The sequence below is a fragment of the Delphinapterus leucas genome, chromosome 12 (assembly GCF_059928025.1).
Source record: "Delphinapterus leucas isolate spDelLeu-1000000601 "Yukka" chromosome 12, BTC_Dleu_Yukka2, whole genome shotgun sequence".
NCBI lineage: Eukaryota > Metazoa > Chordata > Mammalia > Artiodactyla > Monodontidae > Delphinapterus > Delphinapterus leucas.
Genome location: NC_143140.1, coordinates 7,004,387 through 7,030,397, shown reverse-complemented (window position 1 = coordinate 7,030,397; position 26,011 = coordinate 7,004,387). Strand labels below are relative to the sequence as shown.

General features: G+C 36.5%; 1 long non-coding RNA gene across 1 annotated transcript in view; it reads right to left on the bottom strand.

The window, feature by feature from the left end:
* Nucleotides 1-5,078: 5,078 nt before the first annotated feature.
* The window catches only part of LOC149747825 (uncharacterized), a 200,202-nt gene continuing 179,269 nt past the window's right edge, over nt 5,079-26,011 (bottom strand). Inside the window, exon 3 of the long non-coding RNA XR_016395113.1 lies at nt 5,079-24,744. This is a non-coding gene — a long non-coding RNA (uncharacterized LOC149747825). The remainder of the gene's footprint in view (nt 24,745-26,011) is intronic.

Below are 26,011 nucleotides of genomic sequence, written 5' to 3'. Positions count from 1 at the left end.
AAACCACAGAACCACATATACATCTTTAGCTCAAATCTAACTTGCTGAAAGCATTGTTTCCATTTAGGGTTCTGACTGCTGACTGCCTAACCTCCCATTTAGTAGTTCCACCCTCCTCTCCATTTTTCCCCATCTCTCCAATTAAAATATCTACATCCCTTCCTTCAAATAATTGCTCCCTCTTTCAATCCTTTCTTCCCTTGACTTATATAGCACTAGAGTCTCTCACTTCCCCTACAAATGTTTTGTCTGAACTTTCTATCTGATAGATTTCTTCTCCATGATCTTATTTTGTAAATTGAGATTCTCATCTCACCAAAAATAGTTCAATGGTGATAGAATGCCCAGATATTATGTACAGCATCTGGCAGAGTATAGATGAGAAATATTTGATGAAAGAGTAAAAGAAAAAAGAAGGAAGGCAGGCAGGCAGACAGGTGAAGGAGAGGAAGAATTAATGAAGCTAATTTCCTAATTTTCCCATCAAAAGATAAAGTTTATTTCCTTTTCTTTTAAGAAAAAGTAAGTCTCTTTTTCTATTAATTACTGTGACTGAATGTGCATATTGTCATTGCATTGAACCAAGCACTAGTTAGGACACAAGATTTTGTTTCCTAACATTGACAAATGGAAAATTTTAACTATTAGTGGCATATTTACTAAAGTCAGACATACAGAGTTCACAAATTGTATATTTTCACAAGGAATGACACCCATCTAGCTATCACTAGATGGAGAAATTGGTCATAACTAGCATACCAGATTCTTCTCATATGAACCCTCCTGTGAACTAAACCTCATTCTCTTTAAAATAATTACTCCTACCAACAAAAAATCCTTTAAATTTATATAACTGTACTCATGCCTTATTTTTTTTTTTTTTTGCTTCTTTGGCCAACATTTAATTGGCTGTGGTGGTGAGATAGATCTATATTACTGTGTCTTGATAATTTGGCTTATGAATTGGCAGTTACCTAAGTGAAAAAGTGGTGCAGAGTATCAGACTCACGATGATGCATTTCCTTCTTTTAGGACTTAGTCCATCAAATCTACTCTAGCTTTGTATCTCTCTGATGCCCACAAATAATATTCTTTTAATTTAACCAACTTAAATATTTTTTTCCAGCAGTTGAATTCATCTGTTACAAGCTATTCCAGTATTGTAAAAAGCAGAAAATACCTAAATCCATTCTTACCTCCACAATTTTGCTATGTATCTTCCTCCCTGAAATGTTTCTTATGCAAGTCTTCAAATGCTTTCTGAAGTGACATCATTCAGTATGAGTAAAGGAAAGGCTGGTGTCAGATTTAATATAAAAGACATTCTTAGAAATAATACAGTGATGTATTCTTGCTCTTTGAGAAAGAAAAGCACAGCTCATACCAAAGAGGATTCAAACTTGCAGTAGGTTTAAGTCTAGAAAACACAATATATCAGAGGCAGCTTGCCCAGTGAAATGTTGTGAGTTTTATCATTGTCATAAATATTTCTAAGAAACACTGAAGGATTTGAACCAAAAAGGATAAGCTCTCTATTTATAATAGTAATATGATAAAGTTAAAGAGGATATTGTATTGAAAATCTGGCTTTGCTCCAGTCATTAGAAAAAGAAGTTGCAGACAGAAATACAGAATGACTAAGAGAACCCCCACGAATATTATTGTTTTCTTTTTACTTTTATTGAGCATGCCACTCACTCTTACAAGGATATTACTTGTATTAACACCTTTGCATGCATTAACCTTCTACAGTAGTTGTCCCCATTTTGCAGATAGAAAAAAATGGCACAGAGACAGACAAAGTCAGAGCTGGGGTTAAAACCAATCTCAGGGATTGTTAACAGCTCTGACATACTAAAGCTGGCATTGCATTGAGACAAAACTCAACCAGTAAACTGATCCTTTGAGAGCAGATCTAACAAATGAAGTAATGAAACTAGAAAAGTAATGACCCAGTGGGGCCATAACACCAACATACACACACCTCCAGTAATGTCAATCCTAAGGGAGAATTCAGGAAGCATGAAGATTATCTACCTTGTCATCAAGTGGAAAAGGGGTTCCACTTATTTGCTGAATTTAATGAATATCTTTATTTACTAGCTCTTCAGTGCCAAGTTTTAGATTACTAATTCAGTTGAAACATTTCAAAGGCTAGAAGGAAATAAAATAATATTTCTTAGTTTATGTTGCATTAAACTCCCTTCCCCAACAGTTATCAACTTGCAAATCAAGTTCAAAGTAATTCTTTCTCAAAATGTCTCCCCTCCTTGCATTGGCCTCCATGGAACTCGGTCTTTAAAAACCTATGTCTACACATTTTTTTGTTTCCATTTTAATGTTAATTCCAATCTTATAAAATAATATTCAAATAAATAAAAGCTATGGCTGGTAACTTTCAGGCACGTACCAACTATGAGATTTTAAAAATTATTGGCATTTGTATGCCTGTAAAAAAAAAAAAGGAAGAAAAATTAGAGTTAACAATCACAGTTCCTTTTACTCTCATAAATTTTAGATAACTACTCCTACTCTTCTACAATTCCCCTCATTTCTATAAATTTCCATGTTTTTCATCTTCTTGGAAATTCACCCAGACCATTTATATATTGTTATTACTATAAATATATATAAATGTATATAAATATTAATAAAGAGTAACTTAATGAACTCATAATAAATAATGTTAATTAAAATACATAGTAGGCTTCTATTAATTTATAAACTTCATATGAATAATATATTGTTGATATCCTTCTGGAACATGGGTTTTTTTTCAGTATTTTAATGTCAAGATGTGTATGTTTTATTTTTATTTTTTTAAAGGAATCTCATTATCTTTATTTTTTAAATTTTTATTTATATTGGAGTATCATTGATTAACAATGTTGTGTTAGTTTCAGGTGTACAGCAAAGTGACTCAGTTATACATATACATGTATAAGTTCTTATTCAAATTCCTTTCCCATTTAGGTTATTACGGAATATTGAGCAGAGTTCCTTGTGCTATACAGTAGGTCCTTGTTAGTTATGTATTTTAAATATAGCAGTGTGTACGTGTCAATCTCAAACTCCTTATCTATCCCTCCCCCCACCTCTCCCTCCCCAGTAACCAAAAGTTTATGCTCTAAGTCTGTCAGTCTGTTTCTGTTTTGTAAATAAGTTCATTTGTATCATTATTTTAAGATTCCACATATAAGTGATATCATATTATATTTGACTTTGTCTGACTTACTTCATTTAGTATGATAATGTACAGGTCCATCTATGTTGCTGCAAATGGCATTATTTCATTCTTTTTTTATGGCTGGGTAATATAACATTGTATATATGTACCACTTCATCTTTCTCCATTCCTCTTTTGGTGGACATTTAGGTTGCTTCCATGTCTTGGATACTGGGGACAGTGCTGCCATGAACATTGGGTGCATGTATAATTTCGAACCATGTTTTTCTCCAGACATACGCCCAGGAGTGGGATTGCTGGATCATATGGTAGCTCTATTTTTAGTTTCTTAAGGAACCTCCATACTGTTCTCCATAGTGGCTGTACCAATTTACATTCCCACCAACAGTGTAGAAGGTTCCCTTTTCTTTACACCCTCTCCAGCATTTATTGTTTGCAGATTTTTTGATGATGGCCTTTCTGACTGGTGTGAGGTGATATCTCATTGTAGTTTGCTTTGCCTTTTTCTAATACTTAGCAATGTTGAGCAAATTTCATGTGACTCTTGGCCATCTGCATGTCTTCTTTGCAGAAATGTCAATTTAGGTCTTCTGCCCATTTTTTGATTGGGTTGTTTGCTTTTTGATATTGAGCCACATGACCTGCTTGTAAATTCTGGAGATTAATCCCTTGTTGGTCACATTGTTTGCAAATATTTTCTCCCATTCTGTGGGTTGTCTATTCATTTTGTTTATGGTTTCCATTGATGTGCAAAAGCTTTTGAGTCTAATTAGGCCCCATTTGTTTATTTTTGTTTTTATTTCCATTACTCTAGGAGATAAGGAAAAATATTACTGAAATTTATGTCGCAAAGCATTCTGCCTATGTTTTCCCCTAAGAGTTATATAGTATCTGGTCCTACATTTAGGTCTTTTATCCATGTTGAGTTTTTTTTTTTAATTTACATGAGCTGTCCAGTTTTCCCAGTACCATTTATTGAAGAGACTGTCTTTTCTCCATTGTATAGTCTTGCCTTCTTTGTCATAGATTAGGTGACCATAGGTGTGTGGGTTTATCTCTGGACTTTCTATCCTGTTCCATTGATCTATATTTCTGTTTTTGTGCCACTACCATACTGTTTTGATGACTGTGGCTTTGTAGTATAGTTAGAAATCAGGGAGCCTGATTGCTCCATCTCTGTTTCTCTTTCTCAAGATTGCTTGGGTTATTCAGGGTCTTTTGTGTCTCCATACAGATTTTAAGACCTTTTTGTTCTAGCTCTGTGAAAAGTGTCATTGGTAATTTGATAGGGATTACATTGAATCTGCAGATTGCCTTGGGTAATATAGTCATTTTGATAATATTCTTCCAATCCAAGAACATGGAATACCTTTCCATCCGTTTGTGTCACCTTTGATTTCTTTCATCAGTGTCTTATAGTTTTTGGACTACAGGTCTTTTGTCTCCTTAGGTAGGTTTATTCCTAGGTATTTTATTCTTTTTGAGGTGATGGTAAATGGGATTGTTTCTTTAATTTCTCTTTTCAATCTTTCATTGTTAGTATATAGAAATGCAACAGACTTCTGGGTATCCTGCAACTTTACTGATTCATTGATAAGCTCTAGTAGTTTTCTGGTAGCATCTTTAGGATTTTCTATGTATAGTATCATGTCATCTGCAAACAGTGATAGTTTTACTTCTTCTTTTATAATTTGGGTCCATTTATTTGTTTTTTTCTTTTCTGATTGCTGTGGCTAGGACTTCCAAAACTATGTTGCATAAAAGTGGCAAGAGTGGACATCCTTGTCTTGTTCCTGATCTTAGAGGAAATGATTTCAGCTTTTCACCATTGATTATGATTTTAGCTCTTGGTTTGTCATATATGGCCTTTATTATGGTGAGGTGTGTTCCCTCTATGCCCACTTTCTGGAGAGTTTTTATTATAAATTGTTGAATTTTGTCAAAAGCTTTTTCTACATCTATTGAGATGATAATGTGGTTTTTATTCTTCAATTTATTGATGTGATGTATCACACTGATTGATTTGCCGATATTGAAAAATCATTGCATCCCTGGGATAAATCCCACTTGCTCATAGTGTATGATCCTTTTAATGTGCTGTTGGATTCGGTTTGCTAGTATTTTGCTGAGGATTTTTGCATCTCTTTTCATCAGTGATATTGGCCTATAATTTTATCTTTTGTGGTACTTTTGTCTGGTTTTGGTATCAGGGTGATTGTGCCCTCACAGAATGAGTTTAGGAGTGTTCCTTCATCTGCAATTTTTGGGAATAGTTTGAGAAGGATAGGTGTTAGCTCTTCTCTAAATGTTTGATAGAATTGGCCAGTGAAGCTATTTGATACTGGACTTTTGTTTGTTGGGAGTTTTAAAATCAGTTTCAATTTCAGTACTTCTGATTGGCCTGTTCATATTTTCCATTTCTTCCTGCTCAGTCTTGGAAGGTTGTATGTTTCTAAGAATTTGTCCATTTCTTCTAGGTTGTCCATTTTATTGCCATGTAGCTCCTTGTAGTGGTCTCTTATGATCCTTTGTATTTCTGTGGTGTCCATTGTAACTTCTTTTTCATTTCTAATTTTATTGACTTGAGTCCTCTCCCTTTTTTTTCTTGATGAATCTGGCTCAAGGTTTATCAATTTTGTTTATCTTTTCAAAGAACTAGCTTTTAGTTTCATTGATCTTTTCTGTTGTTTCCTTCATCTCTATCTCATTTATTTCTGCTCTGGTCTCTATGATTTCTTTCCTTCTACTAACTTTGGGTTTTGTTTGTTCTTATTTCTCTAGTTGCTTTAGGTGTAAGTTTAGGTTGTTTGAGATTTTTCTTATTTCCTGAGGTAAGATTGTATTGCTATAAACTTCCCTCTTAGGACTACTTTTGCTGCATCCCATAGGATTTGAGATCATTGTGCTTTCATTGTCATTTGTCTCTAGGTATTATTTTCATTATCTCTTTGATTTCTTCAGTGATCCACTGGTTGTTTAGTAGCATATTGTTTAGCCTCCTCGTGTTTGTGTTTTTATAGATTTTTTTCTTGAAGTTTATTTCTAATCTCATAGCATTGTGGTTGGAAAAGATAAGCTTGGTATGATTTCAATTTTCTTACATTTACTGAGGCTTGCTTTGTGGCCCAGCATGTGATCAAACCTGGAAGATATTCCATGGGCACTTGAGAATAATGTGTATTCTGCTGCTTTTGGATGGAATGCTCTATAAATATCAATGAAGTCTACCTGGTCTAATGTGTTATTTAAGGCCTGTGCTTCCTTGGTTGTCTTCTGTCTGGATGACCTGTCCATTGATGAAAGTGGGTTATTAAAGTGCCCCACTATTATTGTGTTAGCATCGATTTCTCTTTATGGCTGTTAGTATTTGCCTTATATATTGAGGTGCTCCTATATTGGGTAAGCATATATTTACAATTGTTATATCTGCTTGGATTGATCACTTGATCATTATGTAGTGTCCTTCTTTGTCTCTTGTAAAAGACTTTATTTTAAAGCCTAGTTTGTCTGATATGAGTATTGCTACTCCAGCTTCGTTTTGATTTCCACTTGCATGGAATACATTTTTCCATTCCCTCACTTTCAGTCTGTATGTGTCCCTAGATCTGAAGTGGTCTCTTGTAGACAGCATATACATGGGTCTTGTTTTTGTAACCATTCAGCAAGTCTATGTATTTTGGTTGGAACATTTACATTTAAGGTAATTATCAATATGTATATTCTTATTGCCATTTTGTTAATTGTTTTGGATTTGTTTTTGGAAGTCTGTTTTCCCCTTCCTCTTTTGTTCTCTTCTCTTGTGATTTGATGACTGACTTTAATGTTGTGTTTGGATTCCTTTTCCTTTTGTGTGTGTATCTATTGTAGAATTTCAGTTTGCTGTTACCATGAGGTTTTGATATAGCAGTCTGTGTATAAACAAGATTGTTTTATGTTGCTGGTCTTTTAATTTCAAATGCATTTGCAATATTTTCTATTTGTGCTCTCCTCTTGTCACAATTGCTGGTTTTGATATCATAATTATGTGTGGGTGATTTCCTACATTTACTGTATGTTTGCCTTTACTGGTGAGCTTTTCCATTAATAACTTTCTTTTTTCTAGTTGTGGCCTTTTACTTTCCACTTAGAGAAGTTCCTTTAGCATTTGTTGCAAAGTTGGTCTGGTGGTGCTGAATTCTCTTAGCTTTTGCTCATCTGTAAACCTTTTGATTTCTCCATTGAATCGGAATGAGAGCCTTGCTGGGTAGAATATTCTTGGTTGTAGGTTATTCCCTTTCATCATTTAAAAAATATTGTGTCACTCCCTTCTGGCCTGCAGAGTTTCTGCTGAGAAATCAGCTGATAACCTTATGTGAAATCCCTTGTATGTTATTTGTTGCTTTTCCCTTGTTGCTTTTAATATTTTTTCTTTGTCATTAATTTTTGTCAGTTTGATTACTATGTGTCTCAGTGTGTTCCTCCCTGGGTTTATCCTGCCTGGGACTCTCTGCACTTCCTGGACTTGGGTGACTGTTTCCTTTTCCATGTCAGGGAAATCTTCAGCTATTATCTCTTTCAGTATTTTCTCAGGTCCTTTCTGTCTTCCCCTCTGGGACCTCTGTAATGCAGATGTTGGTGTGTTTAATGTTGTCCCAGAGATCTCTGAAACTGTATTCTTTTCATTCATTTTTTTAAAATTCTGTTCTGCAGTAGTGATTTCCACCATTCTGTCTTCCAGGTCACTTATCTGTTCTTTTGGTTCAGTTATTCTGCTATTGATTCCTTCTAGTATATTTTTTCATTTCAGTTACTGTATCGCTCATCTCTGTTTGTTTGTTCTTTAGTTCTTCTAGGTCTTTGTTAAACATTTCTTGTATCTTCTTGATCTCTGCCTCCATTCTTTTTCCAAGACCTCAGATCATCTTTACTATCATTACTCTGAATTCTTTTGGGGGCAGGTTTTCTATCTCCATTTCACTTAGTTGTTATTCTGGGGTTTTACGCTGCACCTTCATCAGGGACATATTTCTCTGCTATCTCATTTGATCTAACTTGCTATGATTGCGGTTTCCATTCCACAGGCTGCAGAATTGTAGTTCTTCTTGCTTCTGCTGTCTTCCTTCTGGTGGATAAGGCTGTCTAAGAGGCTTGTGCAGGCTTCCTGGTGAGAGAGTCTGGTATGTGCCCACTGGTGGGTGGAGCTGCTTATTGTTCCTCTGGTGGGCAGCGCTATGCTCAGGAAGACTTTAAGCATCCTGTCTGATGAGGGGGTCTGTGTTCCTGCCTTGTTTGTTGTTTGACTTGAGGCATCTTAGCACTGGAGCCTACAGCCTGTTGGGTGGGGCCAGGTCTTGGGGAGACATTGGTGGCCTCTGGAGGGCTCATGCCAATGAGTACTCCCTAGGACTGCCACTACCTGTGTCTTCATCTCTGCAGCGAGCCACAGCTGCCCCTCACCTCTGCAGGAGACCCTCCAATACTAGCATGTAGGTCTGGTGCAGTCTCTTATGAGGTCACTGTTTTTTTCCCTAGGTGCTGGTGTGCATGTGACCTTTTTCTGCACCCTCCAAGAGTGGAGTTTCTGTTTCCCCCAGTCCTGTGGAATTCCTGCTGGCCTTCAAAGCCAGGTTCTCTGGGGGCTCCTCCTCCCGTTGCCAGATGCCCAGTCTGAGGAGCCTGATGTGGATCTCAGAATTTTCACCCCTATGGGAGAACTTCTGTGGTATAATTATTTTCCAGTTTGTGGGTTGCCCACCAGCAGGTATGGGATTTGATTTTATCGCAATTGCGTCCCTCCTACCATCTCATTGTGGCTTCTTTGTCTTTGGATGTAGGATATCTTTTTTTCGGTAGATTCCAGTGCTTTTTTGTCAATGGCTGTTCAGCAGTTAATTGTGATTTTGATATTTTTGTAAGAAAAGGTAAGCTCGCATCCTTCTACTCTGCCATCTTGTCTCCGTCTGTGAGACTCATATACATGAGCATATTCTGATTTACTTATTTATCTTTCTACAAAGGGATATTGAAGTTTTGACCATTATTTTAAATATGTGTCTCAATAATTTCATCATATATGGTTCTTCGGACTCATGCACATTTCACTATGTACTTATAATTGCAACTGTTCTTCCATAAGGCCTGTGAATTTTCAAGTAAACTCTTTTACCAAGTTATTCTCCAACATATTAAGTGATCTATGAGTGCCCCTGTTTCTTTCTCTGTGTCAATACTTTGTATTGGTGAGACTGTTGGCATATTGTGGTACTATACATACATATATATATACACACACACATACATCTATTAATGGGTGTGACATGGTTATTTTTTATCTTGTATTTAACAAATTTAGTTTTTGTATGTTTAGTTAGCCATTAAGTTTTCCTATTATACAATTTGCATTTATAAGATATTCTTCACTTGTTCTTCTGTTGGATTTTGAATTGTCATCTATGAACTTCTGTAAATTCTTCATATTGCTGTATAGTAATCTGTTGTCACATTATGAGCTATTTGCACTTCTTTCTATTTGTTGCTAGTCTTTCAAGAGAAGGTTTTTTTGGTCAGAAAATTCTTAACTCTCTTAATAACATATTTTTCTACATTCTGTCTAAATTATTTTGCTATTCATAGTCAAGTATTTAAAGAAAAATATATTTAACATGAGAAGGATATTTAATTATATTTATTTGCCATATGGATAACCAATTATCCTATTATGGTTTATCAAAAAAATCTTTTTTCCTACTGATTTGCAATGCCCAATATGCTGTATATCACACATACCATCTGCAGTGTACGTCTGTTTTTGAGGTACACATTCTTTTCCATGGGTATCACTGCACACCATGACAGTTTTACTATTCTAGCTTTAAAAATCCTACTTATCATTTTATGTTATTTAACTATTCTTGATAATTTATTTTAATAAAAATTTTATTACCACCTTGTCAACTTATAAATAATGCACTGTTAGAATTTTTAAAAGACCGGTATTGCATAATGACCTAAAGGACAAACTCCTTTGTATGTTTCTATCTTTAGGGAGATGATTTCACACATACAAACTTACCTGTGCTTTCTGTCTTGTTTCCAGGTAAGAAAGTTCCTAGATATAGAAGTTTATTATTCAAAATGTGTCAAATATATATAAACTTCAACTAAATATTAAAAAAACAACAGTACCAAATTTTTCAAAAAACGAGCAAAAATTTGGAGAGTTCACAAGAATGATAAACAAATGAACAAAAACCACATACTTGGATTCTCAACATTATTCTTCAATAACACAATTTAAGTCCACACTAAGGTATTAATACGTATCTTTTATAATAACAAAACAAACAATGCCCAGAATTTACAAGGATTTAGAGCAACTAGAACTCTCATACAGTCTTGCCAGGGATGTAAAAGGGTAAAACCACTTTGAAGAATTGTTTGGCAATGTTTGAAAAGAGTAAAGCACAGTTATCTTGTGACACAATCATTCCACTCTTAAGTATATAAACAAATGAACTGACAAGGTATGATTTAACAAAGACTTGTACACGCATTTCTATAGCAGCTTTGGCTGCAACAACCAAAATTTAAAACCACTGAAATACCTATCAAAAGATGAATGGATGAACAAAATGTATATCTGACAATGGGATAATACTGACCAATAAAAGGAAATGAATTACTTATATACTTGAAGACACCGATAAGTTATATTAGTGAAAGACATAAATAAATACATATTGTATACTTCCATTTATGTAAAATTCTAGTAAGTACAAATTAACCTCTAGTCAAAAGCAGAGCAGTTGTTGTTCCAGGCATGTAGGGTGGTAGGGAGGGTCTACAAAATGTAACATTCTATATGTGATTGTGTCAGAGATTTCAGTGGACATTTGTAAAACTAAAAGAATTACTGAACATAAATTATACTTTGTTGAAATTTATTTTTAAAAATTACATATTTTCTACCCCAAAATAAATAATTTTAAAATAAATCCATTACATATAAGTTTTACAAGTCTATTATCATAACATAAGCTTTAATAATGAAAACACATGAAAGATTATAACATCATTACTCTTGAGGAAAAGCAAATAAAAACAGATGCCACTTTTCACTGTTAGTGTTAAAAACACGTGCTTTTATATACAGAAAGTCATTTGTTATTTTAAATATACTGTATAATAAAACTAATTTCTGAAATGGCTGAAGCAATGTAACATTCAGTTCCACAAAACCATAATTTACAATAAAAGATATAATTGTTAATATCTTTTTGAGTTTACATTCAATATATTTGAAGAGTTTTACATAATTTTTATTTTCTGAATTTTCAACATTTAAGGTAAAATTAAATTTATTCTCTACAGGATGAATATTCTCCTACTAGAAAATTTGGCTGATCTGAAATATGAGGTAAAAAATTAATAAAAATATGACTCTATGTAAAACTCTCATAATATTAATGAAAACCAACCCTTTCTACAAAAAAGGCCATCTGTGTAACATTCCATACAAAAAATTAAATTTTATTTTTTAATTGTCCTTCTGGACACAATGATATTTTTCAGTATTTCATTGTTTTCAGGATTTTCAGTTTTACTTTATATATGTGTTTTAATAAGAATAATTTTTAATCTAAAATCTGGCCATTTAATTTCCCTGCTTCATCAAAAAGATTACATTTTAATATAAAGTTTGGGATTCAATATATAAGTGAGAACATGGAAAACAATAAAGTGTGATGCCCCCAAATTGTGTTTTTTCAAATAAACAGACAATAATGCTGTTAAATTCTGAAGTGACCCAGAATTTAAATGGTGCAGAGTGTTTTTTCATTAAGATTGAAATCACTATGATCAATCTAATAACTAATAAGACCAAAGTTAAAATTTTACATATTCCATTCCATTTCTAAAATATTTGTTAGAAATTCTAATTCTAAAGTTTTGGCTGAAGTAAATTTACAAAATAGGAAAGAGCTTTAATTAAGATAAAGTGTATTAATTCCAATATATGATTGCTAGCAGTTCTGGCTGTTGACCTAAACAAAAAGGTAAAATGAGGCAAGTTCAAAATTGTCAAAACAAAAATGTGTTTATTTGGGAATAGCGGAGGAATTGTAATTCAGGACATGTAAATAGCAAGATACAGGTGAGTCAGCTGAGGGTTTGGGGTAGGCTGTAAATATGTGCAGAGAACGTAAAGAGGGGAGAGTTAAATGAGAGTTGGTTGAAATAAAAAAAAAATGGAGAACTGCTTTGAAAATTCCCCGAGCAGACAAAACCAGTCCAGTCACACAAACAAAGCTCAATTCAGCTTATTTTCTGAGACCAACCTGACTGGGTCATCTCATGCCTCTGGTAAGCATAAGCAAAGTTTCTCAAGGTTGATATAGGGTAATCCCTGACCAACTGACCAAGTCCCTGTCATTTAACAAAGTTAGGTAATCAGGTAATCCCTGACCAACTCCCTATCATTTAAGAAAGTTCCAATATTATCAGTTTTCTGTAAATCAAGCATTTACAGGAAGTCAATCTCTCTGTCCTTAAGGTTTGTTTTCCTGAGGGTACATGTGTGAGACTTTCCATTTTGTATTCTCTGGTTCCATTCCTTCACATTTTCCCCTTTTGTTCAAGATCTTTTGTGAAAAGCATCTCTGATCAAGTATCATTCAGCTGTTAATTTTTGTCAAAGGTATAGTTTTTTATAGGTGGATTGCATTATATGTCCCATAGATCTGAGAAGAGCTGTCCGCAGGTATTTTTCTCATGAAGCTGAGGAGCATCATGCTCAGGTGTCTTGTCCCACAGAGGAGGAAAATGATGGGGAGTTTTATTGGCTTCATTGGAAAGGATTGAAAAAAGAAGAATCTCAGTTATGTCTTTCTATGGTGGATGGTTTAGTTTCCATGGTCAGTCGAGTTTCAGGAAAAGCCTTTGAAAGGAAAAGAATTTAAATTTGTAAATACATTTGTGAGGAAGGTATTTGTTTACTATTACAAAATAGTGGAAATAAACTGATAACCAGAAGCCCAATGATAGCTATTGATTGAAATATGCTTCTCAACCAGTTTCCCTAACTGTTTATGTTTAATAGATCAAAAATGTCCCAAGGTTCAGGAGCTTGGCCAACTTCTGCTTGGTATTGTCCTTTGTTATTTTTAGATCTTGTGTTATTTTCCTGACCTACTGACAAATAACATTCTTGGTGAAGTAGGGCACAAGTTCCCCCTTGCTGAGCAATGAGGAGATATTCAGTCTCTGAGGTTTTTTAGTACTGCTTTTGAAAGGCTATTTATTTGAGTTTGTTGATATTTAAAAGCTTGGACAGAAGCATTGAAAGTGGTAGACATAACTATAAAAGGATTGTGAATTCGTTTTTCAAATTCTGCTGTTCCAACCTAAGGGAAAAGTTTTTGGTGAATGCATGCCCAAGCCCTTTCTATCTACTATATTGTTATTTGTAGTCATTCACCCAAACTATAACCTTCCCAGCTGTGATGTATCTTTTTAAGTTAATAAGAGAAAAATCCCAGATTAGGTATATAAGAAGTAGAAGGAAGAGTTTTTCTAATTTTGGAATCATGGGTGAGGGCAACAATCACACAGTGTACCTTCCAATTAAGAGGAAGGATAGAGTATACATTTTTTTCCACATGAAAAAAAATGCCCTATGTCTTGTAAGGATAAGGCATAATTGGGTCCCTTTGCTTAGATTCCTTTTCCTGGAATGAAAGAAGGCGTCTCATGATCATAAATATACTTATTATACAGAGCACATGATAATCTGGTCCATTCACATTATGAGAATGTTTATTTGAGCACCTTAGATTTCTATAGATCTGAAGTAACAAGTGAACTGATCTAGTATAAGTAAGATTTTGGTGGAGGTCTGGAAGATCTTTAGGGGAGAAGCAAGTTTAATTAAGATTCCACCATTCACCAGATTTTTGGTCAATTCCCAGTAACATACCATTGAGTGGGAGAACATCAGCTTCTCTTTTCCCAGTATTATTATTGTTTTCATTTCCATTATGGAGTTACATTAAGGGAGGAGATGATATAAGCTTGTATGTTCCAATGGGGAGTGAATTCATGTTCCCAAAGATATATAAAATATTACAGTTACAATTTTTCAGTGGGAGATACCCTAGAGTTTTGCCATGCTCATCATTGTTTTTGAAACATAAAGAAAAGCTTGGGATAAGAGTCCAGACCTGAGTGAGGGGCATTCCTTTACAAGTTGGGGGTACCCAATGGAAAGCCGTAATATCTGGTGCCAATCTTCTGGAAGGGAGGACACGTGCGGTTTCAAAGCTACCAAAGGAAAATCCTACATCTTTACCACATGTCTTACTGTCCTTCTAAAGACAGAAGCTAGGCCACCAGTCCATGTTCATCATGAGTATTGCTTGCTCTGGCACAAATCTAACAATCAGTAAGTTTATTAGAATCAGAGAATTTTTGTAAGGTGTGGATAAAAGGATGTGCTAAAGCTAAAGGGCAGTAGGAAAACAAGGGAAAGAACAATTGAAGGCCTGAATGACATGATTTAACCAGATATAGAGTGAGAAGAAAAAAAAATGTAAGTTATGCAGGCCTGGTCCATATATCTTAGGTAAGCTGTCTACTTCACATGCCATCTACTTCAGTCCCTAGAAATTTTCAGCTTTAGGTCACAAGTTAGTATACATGTCTCTTCAGATTTGGGGGCTTCTTTAGTTGTGACACATGAATCCTTGAAGTTTGGCTGCACCAGGATTAGTTAATATCACCTAAGGCAGGGTCCCTTCCAGCAAGGTTAAAGAAGAGTCTTTTTGGAAATGTCTTTTCTGACAGATGAAACCTCTGGGCTGTAAGGTGTGATGTTTGACATCTTTGTCTCCTGGAAGTGCACTGTGGAAAGATTGTTCTATCAGAGCATGGTTATTTTCTATGGGCTTGATTAGGCCTTTGCAAAATTGAAAGATATCCTTCTTTATTAGCTGTGGGTCAAAAGAAGTGGGAGGCTAAGTGCATCAGCTGTCTTGTAATTATTTTAAAAGACATAAGTTTTTGCATCCTGAAGGAAGTAGTTCTAAGATTTAGAAGAACCAACAGTAATACTCTTGGCCAGGGTATTTGGAGGGTTTCAACTAATTCAGCTAACTGAATCTTAATAATTAGATCTGTATGCTTGGCCAGTCCTGAAGACTAAGCATGATAAGCACAATGAAGGTGCTACAGAACTGGCCAGACAATACAGACTTGTCAAAATATTTGATAAGTAAAGTGCATTCTCCAATCACTATGAAGTTCAAGGGGGGTTCCCCAACTAGAAGTAACCTTTTCTAATGGGATTTAGCTACAGAAGAAGTAGTCACATATCTTCATGAAAAACTTCAGTCCAATGTGAAAATATACAAACCATTAGCAGAACATTCATGAGTGGGGGTGATTGCATGAAATCCATTTCCCAAATCTTAGATGGTTCATTGGGTAAATGAAAATATCCAGGAATAGTTTGGATAGGTTTCCCTGGGTTAAATTTAGAACACATGGAACAAGCGAGATAAGCGCTTTCTGCAGCCTTATCAATGTTTCCCCACCAATATTGATTCATGAACATTATCATTTTATCTGTAGGCCAATGATTTAATTTAGGTATGATAGTAATAGAAATGTTACATTTTCTAGAAGGACCAGTTTGTTACTGGGTCTGAACCAGAGTTTCTTTTCTTCATGTTACCAGCAGACCTTAGATCTCCAATTTTCTTTTTCTTCTTCAGGGGCCAGTTGTTGTATTTCCCTGGTGAATTCTCTTAGGTTGTCACTAGGGGAAGTAGTTTTCTGGACCATGAGAGAGGTTTGGTCTGTGGATCCTATAAGAGCAGCATTTTTGCGGAGATATCAGTGAGGTGCTTTACTTTGGATTCCAGAGAGAATGCCCAGGGACTTTAATAATAGCCAAAGCTGCATGCCAGAGTATGGCATCTCAACTTTGGGACATAAGGACCATTTTAAAATTTGTCTCCACTGGAAGTAAAGAAATCATGTTTCTATAACATTCCAAAATCATGGGCTACTCCAAAGGCATGACAAATACCAGTATAGACGTTTGCAATTTTACCTTCTGCTAGAATACATGCTTGAATAAAAGCGTATCATTCAGCTTGTTGGGCTGAAGTGGACAAAGGTAGGGGTGCAGCCACAAGGACCTCAAAAGGAGTTGATATTTCATATCCAGCACAATATTTGCCGTTTTCATTTTTCAAGTAAGAGCCATCAGTAAACCATGAGCAATCGACATTTGTCAAGTGGGTTTCTTATAACTCATTACAAGGGGTTGATAGGTGATTCATCAAACTCAAATAGATATGGGAGGTTTTGTCCATGGAAGGAGGAAAAGGAGTAACTGGATTGAGGTTGTTATGATGAATGAGAGTGACATGAAGGTTGGTTAGCAAGAGAATATTTTTTATACATTTTTATTGAAATATAAATGCTTTACAATGTTGTGTTAGTTTCTGCTGTACAACAAAGTGAATCAGCTATATGCATACATATATTCACATATACCCTCCCTCTTGAGCCTTCCCTCTACCCTCCCTATCTCACCCCTCTAGGTTTTCACAAAGCACTGAGCTGATCTCCCTGTGCTATGCAGCAGCTTCCCACTAGCTAGCTATTTTACATTTGGTAGTGTATATATGTCAACGTTACTTTCTCACTATGTTCCAGCCTCCCTTTTCCCCACTGCGTCCTCAAGTCCATTCTCAACGTCTGCATCTTTATTCCTGCCCTACCACTAGGTTCATCAGTACCGTTTTTCTAGATTCCATATATATGTGTTAGCATACAGTATTTGTTTTCCTCTTTCTGACTTACTTCACTCTGTATGACAGACACTAGGTCTATCCACCTCACTACAAATAACTCAATTTTGCTTTTTTTATGGCTGAGTAATATTTCATTGTATATATGTGCCACATTTTCTTTATCCATTCATCTGTCGATGGACATTTAGGTTGTTTCTATGTCCTGGCTATTGTAAATAGGGCTGCAATGAACACTGTGCTACATGTATCTTTTTGAATTACAGTTTTCTCAGGATATATGCCCAGTAGTGGGATTCCTGGGTCATATGGTAGTTCTATTTTTAGTTTTTTTAAAGAACCTCCATACTGTTCTCCATAGTGGCTATAACAATTTATATTCCCACCAACAGTGCAGGAGGGTTCCTATTTCTCCATACCCTCTCCAGCATTGTTTGTAGGTTGTTTGTAGATTTTCTGATGATGGCCATTCTGACCAGTGTGAGATGATACCTCATTATAGTTTTGATTTGCATTTCTCTGATGTTGATCATCTTTTCATGCATTTGTTGGCCATCTGTATGTCTTCTTTGGAGAAATGTCTATATAGGTCTTCTGCCCATTTTTGGATTGGGTTTTTTGTCTTTTTGATATTGAGCTGCATGAGCTGCTTGTGTATTTTGGAGATTAATCCTTTGTCAGTTGCTTCATTTGCAAATATTTTTCCCATTCTAGGGTTGCCTTTTTGTCTTGTTTATGTTTTCCTTTGCTGTGCAAAAGCTTTTAAGTTTCACTAGGTCCGATTTGTTTATTTTTGTTTTTATTTCCATTTCTCTAGGAGGTGGGTCAAAAGGATCTTGTTGTGATTCATGTCATAGAGTGTTCTGTCTATGTTTTCCTCTAAGTTTTATAGTGTCTGGCCTTACATTTAGATCTTTAATCCATTTTGAGTTTACTTTTGTGTATGGTGTTAGGGAGTGTTCTAATTTCATTCTTTAACATGTGGCTGTCTGGTTTTCCCAGCATCAATTATTGAAGAGGCTGTCTTTTCTCCATTGTATATTCTTGCCTCCTTTGTCAAAGATAAGGTGGCCATGAGTGCATGGGTTTATCTCTGGGGTTTCTATCCTGTTCCATTGATCTATATTTCTGTTTTTGTGCCAGCACCATACTGTCTTGATTACTGTAGCTTTGTAGTATAGTCTGAAGTCAAGGAGCCTGATTCCTCCAGCTCCATTTATCTTTCTCAAGATTGCTTTGGCTATTCGGGGTCTTTTGTGTTTCCATACAAATTGTAAAATATTTTGCTCTAGTTCTGTGAAAAATGCCAGTGGTAATTTGATTGGGATTGCATTGAATCTGTCGATTGCTTTGTGTAGTATAGTCATTTTCACAATGTTGATTCTTCCAATCCAAGAACATGGTATATCTCTCCATCTGTTTGTATCATCTTTGATTTCTGTCATTAATGTCTTATAGTGTTCTGCATACAGTCTTCTGCTCCTTAGGTAGGTTTATTCCTAGGTATTTTATTCTTTTTGTTGCAGTGGTAAATGGGAGTGTTTACTTAATTTCTCTTCCTGATTTTTCATTGTTAGTATATAGGAATGCCAGAGATTTCTGTGCATTAATTTTGTATCCTGCTACCTTACCAAATTCATTGATGAGCTCTAGTAGTTTTCTGGTGGCATCTTTAGGATTCTCTATGTATAGTATCATGTCATCTGCAAACAGTGACACTTTTACTTCTTCTTTTCCAGGTTGGATTCCTTTTATTTCTTTTTCTTTTCTGATTGCTGTGGCTAAAATTTCCAAAACTATGTTGAATAATAGTGGTGAGAGTGGGCAACCTTTTCTTGTTCCTGATCTTACAGGAAATGCTTTTAGTTTTTCACCATTGAAAGTGATGTTGGATGTGGGTTTGTCATATATGGCCTTTATTATGTTGAGGTAGGTTCCCTCTATACCCACTTTCTGGAGAGTTTTTATCATAAATGGGTGTTGAATTTTATCGAAAGCTTTTTCTGCATCTATTGAGGTGATCATATGGTTTTTATCCTTCAGTTTGTTAACTTTGTGTATCACATTGATTGATTTGCCTGTATTGAAGAATACTTGTCTTCCTGGGATACACCCCACTTGATCATGGTGAATGATCATTTTAATGTGTTGTCGGATTCTGTTTGCTAGTATTTTGTTGAGGACTTTTTCATCTATATTCATCAGTTATACTGGCCTGTCATTTTCTTTTTTTTGACATCTTTGTCTGGTTTTGGTGTCAGGGTGATGGTGGCCTCTAGAATGAGTCTGGGAGTGTTACTCCTTCTGTTATATTTTGGAAGAGTTTGAGAAGGATAGGTGTTAGCTCTTCTCTAAATGTTTGATAGAATTAGCCTGTGAAGGCTTCTGGCCCTGGGTTTTCGTTTGTTGGAAGATTTTTAATCACAGTTTCAATTTCACTGCTTGTGGCTGGTTTGTTCATATTTTCTATTTCTTCCTGGCTCAGTCTTGGAAGGTTGTACTTTTCTTAGAATTTGTCCATTTCTTCCAGTTGTCCATTTTATTAGCATATAGTTGCTTGTAGTAGTCTCTCATGATCCTTTGTATTTCTTCAGTGTTAGTTGTTACTTCTCCTTTTTTGTTTCTAGTTCTGTTGATTTGTGTCTTTCCCTTTTTTTTCCTGATTAGTCTGGATAATAGTTTATCAGTTTTGTTTATCTTTTCAAATTAGTCTATAGTTTTATTGATCATTGCCATTGTTTCCTTCATTTCTTTCACAGTTATTTCTGATCTGATCTTTATGATTTCTTTCCTTCTGCTAACTTTGGGGTATTTTTTTTCCTTCTTTCTCTGATTGCTTTAGGTGTAAGGTTAGGTTGTTTATTTGAGATTTTTCTTGCTTCTTGAGGTAGGATTGTATTGCTATAAACTTCCCTCTTAGAAATGTTTTTGCTGCATCCCACAGATTTTGGGTCATCCTGTTTCCATTGTCATTTTTTTCTAGGTATTTTTTGATTTCATCTTTGATTCCTTAAGTGATCTCTTGGTTATTGAGTAGTGTGCTGTTTAGCCTCCATGTGTTTGTGTTTTTTACACATTTTTTCCTGTAATTTATATCTAGTCTCATAGCGTTGTGGTCAGAAAAGATGCTTGATATGATTTCAATTTTTTAAAATTTACCTAGGCTTAACTTGTGACCCAAGGTGTGAACTATCCTGGTGAATGTTCCATGTGCACTTGAGAAGAAAGTGTATTCTGTTGTTTTGGGATGAAATGTCCTATAAGTATGAGTTAAGTCCATCTGGTCTAATGTGTCACTTAAAGCTTGCGTTTCCTTATTTATTTTCTGTTTGGATGATATGTCCATTGGTGTGAGTGGGGTGTTAAGGTTCCATACTATTATCATGTTACTGTCAACTTCCCCTTTTATGGCTGTTAGCATTTGCCTTATGTATTCAGGTGCTTCTATATTGGGTGCATAAATATTTACAATTGTTATTTATTTCTTCTTCTTGGATTGATCACTTGATCAATATGTAGTATCCTTCATTATCTCTTGTAATAGTCTTTATTTTAAAGTCTATTTTGTCTGATTTGTGTATTGCTACTCCAGCTTTCTTTTGAGGTCCATTTGCATGGAATATCTTTTTCCATCCCCTCATTTTCAGTCTGTATGTGTCCCTAGGTCGGAAGTGGGTCTCTTGCAGACAGAATATATACAGGTCTTGTTTTTGTATCCATTCAGCTAGTCTGTGTCTTTTGGTTGGAGCATTTAATCCATTCACATTTAAGGTAATTATCTATATGTATGTTCCTATTACCATTTTCGTAATTGTTTTGGGTTTGTTTTTGTAGGTCCTTTTCTTCTCTCATGTTTCCTGCTTAGAGAAGTTCCTTTAGCATTTGTTGTAGAACTCGTTTGATGGGGCTGAATTCTCTTAGCTTCTGTTTCTCTGTAAAGTTTTTAATTTCTCCATTGAATCTGAATGAGATCCTTGCTGGTTAGAGTAATCTTGGTTGTAGCTTTTTCTCTTTTGTCATTTAAAATATATCCTGCCACTCCCATCTGACCTGCAGAGTTTCTGCTGCAAAATCAGCTGATAACCTTATGGGGATTCCTTTGTATGTTTTTAATTGCTTTTCCCTTGCTGCTTTTAATGTTTTTTCTTTGCATTTAATTTTGGACAGTTTGATTAGTATGTGTCTTGGTGTGCTTCTCCTTGTGTTTACCGTGTACGGGAATATGTGCTAATGTTTTTTCTTTGCATTTAATTTTTGATAGTTTGATTAATATGTGTCTTGGTGTGCTTCTCCTTGTCTTTACCGTGTACGGGAATGTGTGCTTCCTGGACTTGGGTGGCTATTTTCTTTTCATGTTTGGGAAGTTTTCGACTATAAGCTCTTCAAATATTTTCTCAGACCCTTGCTTTTTCTCTTCTTCTGGGACCCCTATAATTCGAATGTGGGTGCATTTAATGTTATCTCAGAGGTCTCTGAGACTGTCCTCAATTCTTTTTTTTTTTAATTGGAGTAAAATTGCTTTACAATTTTGTGTTAGTTTCTGCTGTACAATGAAGTGAATCAGCTATACGTATACCTATATCCACTCCCTCTTGGACCACCCTTCTCCCCTCCCCCCACCCATCTAGGTCATCACAGAGCACTGATCTGAGCTCCCTGTGCTCTACAGCAGGTTTCCACTAGCTATCTATTTTACATATGGTCGTGTATTTATGTCAAACCTAATCTCCCAGTTCGTCCCATCCTCTCCTTCCCCTACTGTGTCTACATGTCCGTCCTCTTCCTCTACATCTCTATTCCTGCCCTACAAATAGGTTCATCTGTACCCAGCAATCCCATTACTGGGCATATACCCTGAGAAAACCATAATTCAAAAGGACACATGTATTCCAGTGTTCATTGCAGCACTATTTACAATAGCCAGGACATGGAAACAACCTAAATGTCCAATGATAGATGTCCTCGATTCTTTTCATTCTTTTTTCTTTATTCAGCTTCACAGCAGTTATTTCTACCATTCTATCTTTCAGCTCACTTATCCATTCTTCTGCCTCAGTTAGTCTCCCATTGATTCCTTCTAGAGAATTTTTAATTTCATTTATTGTGTTGTTCAACAGTGTTTGTTTGTTCTTTAGATTTTCTAGGTCCTTGTTAAATGTCTCTTGTACTTTCTCCATTCTCTTTCCGAGATTTTGGATCATCTTTATTATCATTACTCTGGATTCTTTTTCAGGTAGACTGCCTATCTCCTCTTCATTTGTTTGGTCTGGTGGGTTTTTACCTTGCTCTTTCATCTGCTGTATATTTCTCTGTCTTCTCATTTTGTTTAATATACTGTGTTTGGGGTCTCCTTTCTGCAGGCTGCAGGATTGTAGTGCCTTTTACTTCTGTTGTCTGTCCCCACTGGCTTGTGTAGGCTTCCTGGTTGGGGGCACTGGTGCCTGCGTTCTGTGAGTGGAGGTAGATCTTGTTCTTCTGATGGGCAGGGCTGCTTCTAGTGGTGTGCTTTATGGTGTCTGTGAGCTTAGTATTACTTTAGGCAGGCTGTCTGGTAATGGGTGGGGTTGTGTTGCTGTCTTGCTAGTTGTTTGTCATGAGGCATCCAGCACTGGAGCTTGCTGGCCATTGGGTGGAGCCAGGTCTTTGTGTTAAGATGGAGACCGCTGGGCGAGCTCTCACCGATTAATATTCCATGGGGCTGGGAGTTCTCTGGTGGTCCAAAATCCTGAACTCAGCTCTCCCTCCTTGGAAGCTCAGGCCAAACCCCCGGCTGGAGCACCAAGACCCTACAAGCCACATGGTGTGGAAGAAAAGAAAGAAGAAAACAAACAAACAAAAAATCCAAACAAACGAACACACAAAACCCCAAGACAAGTGGTAAAAGCAAAACTAAACAGACAAATTACACAAAGAAACATACACACACGCACTCACAAAAAGAAAAGAAAGCAAAAACAAAGAAGAGAGCAACCAAATCAATAAACAAACCCAAAAATGAAAACAAACACTAAAAACTACAAAACACATAAAACCAGAAACACATCAAATGCAGAAAGCAAACTAAAAAAAGGCAATGAAAGCATAAAACTAACCCACAAAAATCAAAAAAATGCAAAGATGAAAGATGAAAACAAAAGGAAAAAATATAAAACAACAAAGTAGTAAAGTAAAAATAGAAAACTGTAAAATGTAGTTAAAAATAAAATGAAAACAAAGCAAAAGAAAGGAAAAAACAAACAAGGAGAAAACAGTGTAATGAAAAATTACAATAGAAACAGGAAAAAAATAGAATAAAAATATATTAAAATAAAAGCATAAAAAAGAAAAAGTAAAAAATTAAAATTAAAAGAATAATAAAAAAAGAACAACTGAACAACAACAACAAAAAGAGTAGTGATATTTTCCTGTGGCCTTAGCTGTCAGCGTCCTTGCCCCCATAGTGAGCCACAGCCAATCCCTGCCTCCACAGGAAGTCCTCCAGTACTTCTAGGTAGGTGTCTGGACCTACTGTGGGCACTGTGGGGCAAGCTCAGACTGATCTGACCTTACTCCCTCATGTACTTATCCCCAAAGCCCACAGCCTCAATTGTGGGAAAACATGCTGTCTATTCAGGTATTCTACAGATGCAGGGTTTGCCAAGCCGATTGCAGGGATTTAATCCACTGCTTCTGCAGCTGCACGGGGAGATTTCCCTTTCTCTTCTTTGGTTGCACAGCCCCTGGGGTTTAGCTTTGGTTTTGGCCCCACCTCTGGGAGTGGGCCACCCTCAGACATCTGTTCCCTGCACAGGAAAAAGGGTGCGAAAGCAGCAGATTAGGGCTCACTTGCTCACTCAGGCTGGGGAAAGGGAAGGATATGGCAATCACAATCAGGACGTGAGGCCAGAATGAAGCTGCAGAGGCCAGAATGAAGCTGCAAGAGCCTGAGCTGTGCTGTGCGTTCTCCTGGGGAAGTTGGCCCCAATCGCAGCACCCTCGGCAGTGGTGGACTCCACAGGCTGCTGGGAAGGTGTGGGCAGTGACCTGCCTTGCACACAGGACTCTTGGTAGCAGCGGTGGACAGCAGCCTCTGGGGTCAGATATAACAGCCATGGCTTGTGCTTGTGCTCACGTAGGTGTTGCCCTGCTGTCTGTGAATGTGTGAAGCAGGAAGCTCCTATGGCGGGCCGCTCCTCAAGCACCCTGCAACAAAAGTCTCTCTGGCAGGCCCAGCTTTTTCCCAGACTCTCTGTCAACTAGCTCTGGCACACTAGCCGCCCCCCGGCTGTCCTCATGCAGTCAACCCCAGTCCTCTCCCTGGGTTCTGACCTCTGAAGACCAAGCCTCAGCACCCAGCGCCCACTCGCCCCGGAGAGTGAGCAGACAAGCATCTCAGGCTGGCGAGTGCTTGTCTGTACCGATTCTCTGTGTGGGAATCTCTCCGCTCTGCCTCTGCACCTCTGTTGCTGCCCTCTATTCTGAGGTTCCAGAGCTACCCCGTAGTCCCCGCCAGGGAATGGTCTTCCTAGTGTGTGGAAACTTTTCCTCCTTCACAGCTCCCTCCCAGAGGGGCAGGTCCCATCCCAATTCCTTTCCTTCTTCTTTTTTTCTTTTGCCCTACCAGTTACGTGGGGATTTTCTTGCCTTTTTGGAAGTCTGAGGTTCCCTACCAGCATTCAGTAGTTGTTCTGTAGGTACTGTTCCACATGTAGATGTATTCTTGATGTATTTGTGGGGAGGAAGGTAGTTTCCACATCTTACTCCTCTGTCATCTTGCCGGTCCTGCAAGAGAATTTCATGAGAAGTAAGACAGCTAGCTGAAAAATGTTGGGAATGATATGAGCTCAAGAGAGCTTTGACAGCATGAGGTACAAAGATGGTCAAAGAGGATCTTAAGACTATTTCTTCAGTGGCTTTTACCAGAAAGGCAGTAGCAGGTGTAGCCCTAAGGCATAAGCATAACATTGGGTCATGGGATCTAAATGTTGGCTGTAATAACCTAGATGTTGTGGTAGCCCCCATGTTCTGAGTAAGTACTCTGAGGGTATTACCCTCTTTTTCATAAACAAAAAGAAAAAAGGGTAGTTTATAGTTTGTATATCCAAGGGCAAGAGGATTTATTAAGCTTTCCTTTAATCTTGGTTTTTCCAGATAACAGGGTCAGGCTTAGTAGTTTTTAGTAAGATATACAAGCCTGGGCCATTAAAGAGAAGTTTGGAATCCAATTGTGACAATAACCAGCTAGCCCAAGAAAACCTGATAATTGACATTTGGTTTTAGATTTTGGGAAGCTCAAGATGCCATGAAACCTATCAGCATCTAGGTGTTATCCTTGTTCTGAGATTAAATATCCTAAATATTGGATAGAGCTGTAATGGTGAAATCTGTCTTCTTGTGAGGAGGCTTGACAGGGTGAGTAGAGAAGTAAATCATCTACATACCGTAGTATGGTAGAGCCTCCAGAAAATTTTGTATCATCGAGGTCAGCATTTAAATTTTGTGAGAAGTAAGAAGGACCTTTAGAAAAACTGTGGGCCATTTCTGTCCAGATATATTGTTGTCCTTCCAAGGTAAAAGCAAGAATATATTGGCCAGCCTCATCAACTATAATACTGAACAATGCCTTGCATAAATTGATCATGATGAAAAATTTGCTTTCAGTAGGGAATAATGTTAATAATGTATGGGGATAAGGAACAACAGGATGGTGAGGAATAACAATGTTATGTATTGCATGGAGATCTTGAACAAATCTTTATTCTTGACCATTACATTTTCTTATAGGTAAAACGGGCTTTACAAGGACTACTGCAAGGGATAATAAGTTCCTGTGCTTTATAGTCATCTATGATAAGTCTTATGCCCTGTAAATGTTCTTTGTTTATAGGGTATTGATTAATTTTGGAGAGAGGTTTTGAGGGATTGACTTGGATCTTAACATAGTGAAAAGGAATATGAATTCTATCTATGTCTGTGGAAGATTTTGCTCATAGACTAGGAGACACTAAATTTAATAACAGAGATGTACCTGAAATTTGTTCTTCTATGG